Source organism: Dama dama, unplaced genomic scaffold (genome assembly GCF_033118175.1).
Source record: "Dama dama isolate Ldn47 unplaced genomic scaffold, ASM3311817v1 ptg000096l, whole genome shotgun sequence".
NCBI classification, from domain to species: domain Eukaryota; kingdom Metazoa; phylum Chordata; class Mammalia; order Artiodactyla; family Cervidae; genus Dama; species Dama dama.
Window position 1 is genome coordinate 4,589,938 of NW_026870910.1, and position 7,183 is coordinate 4,597,120.

The window sequence follows — 7,183 nt, forward strand, 5'->3', positions numbered from 1 at the left end:
ACGTGAGGCGGGAGACCAAGGGTCCCTTTCCAATTCCACAGGTGTCCTGGAACTCCTATCCATTTTCAAGAGGAGTCAGGCATCGTCTCCTTTGGAAGCATTGATCTCTGCGGACCTCTAGAGTTTTCAAAGGATGTGAGGCCTCCGGCCGCGATGAGGCGGAGAACTAGGTCTTTCTCTCTAGTCTCCACAGGGGATTCAGACATCCCTTCGTCTTGGGAGATGCAAGACGAGCCTGCATTCAATTCACTGCAGGGATATCCGGCCTTACTTCGAGTCAGAGTATCTCGGTGTCCATTCCACTTGAGGCTACAAACTCAGGGTCCCTCTCCCATACCTGTAGCTGAGAGAAGCCTCGTCTTGAGGTGCTTGTGGAAAGTTGGTATTCCTCTTGATTCGATGCCAGGGACTAAGCTCTCATCTCGAGTTGATTTGGGGTCCACTGAGCCCATTCGTGTTGCTCCAGTGACCTCAGGATCCCTCTAGACTTGAGACAGTGATCTTGGGTTTTCTCTGGAGTGCCATCAAGGAAATCAAGGCTCCTTTCACGTTTGATGTGGAACACGGAATTGCTCTGTACGCAGTGCAGGGGAATCAGGCCTCATATCGCGGCGACGGGGAAGTCTCATGGTTTTTCTCGAGTTGAGGACGGACCCTGGGGTATATTCTTGAGTTACGACGGGGAGAGCCCTTCCAGACATGTGTTTGTTCAGCGACGCCAGGACTCGGGCCTAGGTGCGAGGGACACCTCGGGATTCTCCTCGAGTCTTGGCATGGCAATTGGGACGCGTCGTCACGTGAGGCGGGAGACCCAGGGTCCCTTTCCACGTGCCACAGGGATCCTGGGACTCCTATCCATTTTCAAGAGGAGTCAGGCATCGTCTCCTTTGGAAACATTGATCTCCGCGGACCTCTCGAGTTTTCAAAGGATGTGAGGCCTCCGGTCGCGATGAGGCGGAGAACTAGGTCTTTCTCTGTGGCCTCCACAGGGGATTCAGACATCCCTTCTTCTTGGGAGATGCAAGACGAGCCTGCATTCACTTCACTGCAGGGATATCTGGCCTTACTTCGAGTCAGAGATTCTCGGTTTCCATTCCACTTGAGGCCACAAACTCAGGGTCCCTCTCACCTACCTGTAGCTGAGAGAAGCCTCCTCTTGACGTGCTTGTTGAAAGTTGGTATTCCCCTTGAGTTGAAGCCAGGGACTAAGCTCTCATCTCGAGTTGATTTGGGGTCCATGGAGCATTTTGGTGTTGCTCCAGTTACCTCAGGATTCCTCTAGACTTGAGACAGTGATCTTGGGTTTTCTCTGGAGTGCCATCAAGGAAATCAAAGCTCCGTTCACATTTGATGTGGAACACGGAATTGCTCTGCACGCAGTGCACGGAATCGGGCCTCATCTCGGGGCGAGGGGGAAGTCTCATGGTTTTTCTCGAGTTGCGGACGGACCCTGGGGTATATTCTCGAGTTACGACGGGGAGGGCCCTTCCAGACACGTGTTTGTTCAGCGACGCCAGGACTCGGGCCTAGGTGCGAGGGACACCTCGGCATTCTCCTCGAGTCTTGGCATGGCAATTTGGACGCATCTCCATGTGAGGCGGGAGACCGAGTGTCCCTTTCCACGTGCCACAGGGATCCTGGGACTCCTATCCATTTTCAAGAAGAGTCAGGCATCGTCTCCTTTGGAAGCATTGATCTCCGCGGACCTCTCGAGTTTTCAAAGGATGTGAGTGCTCCGTTCGCAATGTGGCGAGAACTAGGTCTTTCTCTGTGGTCTCCACAGGGGATTCAGACATCCCTTCATCTTGGGAGATGGAAGACGAGCCTGCATCCAATTCACTGCAGGGATATCCGACCTTACTTCGAGTCAGAGCATCTCGGTGTCCATTCCACATGAGGCCACAAACTCAGGGTCCCTCCCACATACCTGTAGCTGAGAGAAGCCTCCCCTTGAGGAGCTTGTGGAAAGTTGGTATTCCTCTTGAGTCGAAGCCAGGGACTAAGCTCTCATCTCTAGTTGACTTGGGGTCCACGGAGCCCTTTCGTATTGCTCCAGTGACCTCAGGATCCCTCTAGACTTGAGACAGGGATCTTGGGTTTTCTCTGGAGCGCCATGAAGGAAATAAGGCTCCTTTCACGTTTGATGTGGAACACGGAATTGCTCAGCACGCAGTGCAGGGGAATCGGGCCTCATCTCGTGGCGAGGTGGAAGTCTCATGGTTTTTCTCTAGTTGCGGCCGGAACCAGGGGTATATTCTCGAGTTACGACGGGGAGGGCCCTTCCAGACACGTGTTTGTTCAGCGACGTCAGGACTCCTGCCTAGGTGCGAGGGACACCTCGGGATTCTCCTCGAGTCTTGGCATGGCAATTGGGATGCGTCTCCACGTGAGGCGGGAGACCCAGGTTCCCTTCGACATGCCACAGATATCCTGGGACTCCTATCCATTTTCAAGAGGAGTCAGGCATCATCTCCTTCGGAAGTATTGACCTCAGCGGACCTCTCGAGTTTTCAAAGGATATGAGGCCTCCGGTCGCGAGGAGGCGGAGGACTAGGTCTTTCTCTGTGGTCTCCACAGGGGATTCAGGCAACCCTTCGTCTTGGGAGATGCAAGACGAGCCTGAATTCAATTCACTGCAGGGATATCCGGCCTTACTTCGACTCAGAGCATCTCGGTGTCCACTCCACTTGAAGCCACAAACTCAGGGTCCCTCTCACATACCTGTAGCTGAGAGAAGCCTCCTCTTGAGGTGCTTGTGGAAAGTTGGCATTCCTCTTGAGTCGAAGCCAGGGTCTAAGCTCTCATCTCGAGTTGATTTGGGGTCCACAGAGCCATTTCTTGTTGGTCCAGTGACCTCAGGATCCCTCTAGACTTGAGGCAGTGATCTTGGGTTTTCTCTGGAGTGCCATCAAGGAAATCAAGGCTCCTTTCACGTTTGATGTGGAACACGGAATTGCTCTGCATGCAGTGCAGGGGAATCGGGCCTCATCTCGCGGCGAGGGGGAAGTCTCATGGTTTTTCTCGAGTTGCGGACCGAACCTGGGGTATATTCTCGAGTTACCACGGGGAGGGCCCTTCCAGACACGTGTTTGTTCAGCGAAGTCAGGACTCCTGCCTAGGTGCAAGGGACACCTCGGGCTTCTCCTCGAGTCTTGGCATGGCAATTGGGACGCGTCTCCACGTGAGGCGGGAGACCCAGGGTCCCTTTCCACGTTCCACAGGCCTCCTGGGACTCCTATCCATTTTCAAGAGGAGTCAGGCATCGTCTCCTTTGTAAACATTGATCTCCGCGGACCTCTCGAGTTTTCAAAGGATGTGAGGCCTCCGGTCGCGATGAGGCGGAGAACTAGGTCTTTCTCTGTGGCCTCCACAGGGGATTCAGACATCCCTTCTTCTTGGGAGATGCAAGACGAGCCTGCATTCACTTCACTGCAGGGATATCTGGCCTTACTTCGAGTCAGAGATTCTCGGTTTCCATTCCACTTGAGGCCACAAACTCAGGGTCCCTCTCACCTACCTGTAGCTGAGAGAAGCCTCCTCTTGACGTGCTTGTTGAAAGTTGGTATTCCCCTTGAGTTGAAGCCAGGGACTAAGCTCTCATCTCGAGTTGATTTGGGGTCCATGGAGCATTTTGGTGTTGCTCCAGTTACCTCAGGATTCCTCTAGACTTGAGACAGTGATCTTGGGTTTTCTCTGGAGTGCCATCAAGGAAATCAAAGCTCCGTTCACATTTGATGTGGAACACGGAATTGCTCTGCACGCAGTGCACGGAATCGGGCCTCATCTCGGGGCGAGGGGGAAGTCTCATGGTTTTTCTCGAGTTGCGGACGGACCCTGGGGTATATTCTCGAGTTACGACGGGGAGGGCCCTTCCAGACACGTGTTTGTTCAGCGACGCCAGGACTCGGGCCTAGGTGCGAGGGACACCTCGGCATTCTCCTCGAGTCTTGGCATGGCAATTTGGACGCGTCTCCATGTGAGGCGGGAGACCGAGTGTCCCTTTCCACGTGCCACAGGGATCCTGGGACTCCTATCCATTTTCAAGAAGAGTCAGGCATCGTCTCCTTTGGAAGCATTGATCTCCGCGGACCTCTCGAGTTTTCAAAGGATGTGAGTGCTCCGTTCGCAATGTGGCGAGAACTAGGTCTTTCTCTGTGGTCTCCACAGGGGATTCAGACATCCCTTCATCTTGGGAGATGGAAGACGAGCCTGCATCCAATTCACTGCAGGGATATCCGACCTTACTTCGAGTCAGAGCATCTCGGTGTCCATTCCACATGAGGCCACAAACTCAGGGTCCCTCCCACATACCTGTAGCTGAGAGAAGCCTCCCCTTGAGGAGCTTGTGGAAAGTTGGTATTCCTCTTGAGTCGAAGCCAGGGACTAAGCTCTCATCTCTAGTTGACTTGGGGTCCACGGAGCCCTTTCGTGTTGCTCCAGTGACCTCAGGATCCCTCTAGACTTGAGACAGGGATCTTGGGTTTTCTCTGGAGCGCCATGAAGGAAATAAGGCTCCTTTCACGTTTGATGTGGAACACGGAATTGCTCTGCACGCAATGCAGGGGAATAGGGCCTCATCTCCCGGCGAGGGGGAAGTCTCATGGTTTTTCTCGAGTTGCGGCCGGAACCTGGGGTATATTCTCGAGTTACGACGGGGAGGGCCCTTCCAGACACGTGTTTGTTCAGTGACGTCAGGACTCCTGCCTAGGTGCGAGGGAAACCTCGGGATTCTCCTCGAGTCTTGGCATGGCAATTGCGATGCGTCTCCACGTGAGGCGGGAGACCCAGGGTCCCTTTCCACGTGCCACAGGGATCCTGGGACTCCTATCCATTTTCAAGAGGAGTCAGGCATCGTCTCCTTTGGAAGCATTGATCTCCGCAGACCTCTCGAGTTTTCAAAGGATGTGAGGCCTCCGCTCGCGATGAGGCGGAGAATTAGGTCTTTCTCTGTGGTCTCCACAGGGGATTCAGACATCCCTTCGTCTTGGGAGATACAAGACGAGCCTGCATTCAATTCACTGCAGGGATATCCGGCCTTACTTAGAGTCACAGCATCTCGTTGTCCATTCCACTTGAGGCCACAAACTCAGGGGCCCTCTCACTTACCTGTAGCTGAGAGAAGCCTCCTCTTGAGGTGCTTGTGGAAAGTTGGTATTCCTCTTGAGTTGAAGCCAGGGACTAAGCTCTCATCTCGAGTTGATTTGGGGTCCACGGAGGCCTTTCGTGTTGCTACAGTGACCTCAGGATCCCTCTAGACTTGAGACAGTGATCTTGGGTTTTCTCTGGAGTGCCATCAAGGAAATCAAGGCTCCTTTCAATTTTGATGTGGAATACGGAATTGCTCTGCACGCAGGGCAGGGGAATCGGGCCTCATCTCGCGGCGAGGGGGAAATCTCATGGTTTTTCTCGAGTTGCGGCCGGAACCTGGGGTATATTCTCGAGTTACGACGTGGAGGGCCCTTCCAGACACGTGTTTGTTCAGTGACGTCAGGACTAGTGCCTAGGTGCGAGGGACACCTCGGGATTCTCCTCGAGTCTTGGCATGGCAATTAGGACAAGTCTCCACGTGAGGCGGGAGACCCAGGGTCCCGTTCCACGTGCCACAGGGTTTCTTGGACTCCTATCCATTTTCAAGTGGAGTGAGGCATCGTCTCCTTAGGAAGCATTGATCTCCGCGGACCTCTCGAGTTTTCAAAGATGTGATGCCTCCGGTCGCCATGAGAGGGAGAACTAGGTCTTTCTCTGTGGTCTCCACAGGGGATTCAGACATCCCTTCGTCTTGGGAGATGCAAGACGAGACTTCATTCAATTCACTGCAGGGATATCTGGCCTTACTTCGAGTCAGAGCATCTCGGTGTCCATTCCGCCTGAGGCCACAAACTCAGGGACCCTCTCACATACCTGTTGCTGAAAGAAGCCTTCTCTTTAGGTGCTTGTGGAAAGTTGGTATTCCTCTTGAGTCGAAGCCAGGGACTAAGCTCTCATCTCGAGTTGATTTGGGGTCCACGGAGCCCTTTCGTGTTGCTACAGTGACCTCAGGATCCCTCTAGACTTGAGACAGTGATCTTGGGGTTTCTCTAGAGTGCCATCAAGGAAATCAAGGCTCCTCTCACTTTTGATGTGGAACACAGAATTCCTCTGCACGCAGTGCAGGGGAATCGGGCCTCATCTCGCGGCGAGGGGGAAGGCTCATGATTTTTCTGGAGTTGCGGCAGGAACCTGGGGTATATTCTCGAGTTACGACGGGGAGGGCCCTTCCAGACACGTGTTTGTTCAGTGACGTCAGGACTCCTGCCTAGGTGCGAGGGACAACTCGGGATTCTCCTCGAGTCTTGGCATGGCAATTGGGACGCGTCTCCACGTGAGGAGGGAGAAGCAGGGTCTTTTTCCACGTTCCACAGGGATCCTGTTACTCCTATCCATTTTCAAGAGGAGTCAGGCATCGTCTCCTTTGGAAGCATTGATCTCCGCATTCCTCTGGAGTTTTTAAAGGATGTGAGGCCTCCGGCCGCAATGAGGCGGAGAACTAGGTCTTTCTCTGTGGTCTCCACAGGGGATTCAGTCATCCCTTCGTCTTGGGAGATGCAAGACGAGCCTGCATTCAATTCACTGCAGGGATATCCGGCTTTACTTCGAGTCAGAGCATCTCGGTGTCCATTCCACTTGAGGCCACAAACTCAGGGTCCCTCTCACATACCTGTAGCTGAGAGAAGCCTCCTCTTGAGGTGCTTGTGGAAAGTTGGTATTCCTCTTGAGTCGAAGCCAGGGACGAAGCTCTCATCTCGAGTTGATTTGGGGTTCACGGAGCCCTTTCGGGTTGCTACAGTGACCTCAGGATCCCTCTAGACTTGAGACAGTGATCTTGGGATTTCTCTGGAGTGCCATCAAGGAAATCAAGGCTCCTTTCACGTTTGATGTGGAACACGGAATTTCGCTGCACGCAGTGCAGGGGAATCGGGCTTCATCTTGCGGCGAGGGGGAAGTCTCATGGTTTTTCTCGAGTTGCAGCCCGAACCTGGGGTATATTCTCGAGTTACGATGGGGAGGGCCCTTCCAGACACGTGTTCGTTCAGCGACGTCAGGACTCCTGCCTAGGTGCGAGGGACACCTAGGGATTCTCCTTGCGCCTTGGCATGGCAATTGGGACGCGTCTCCAGTGAGGCGGAAGACCCAGGGTCCCTTT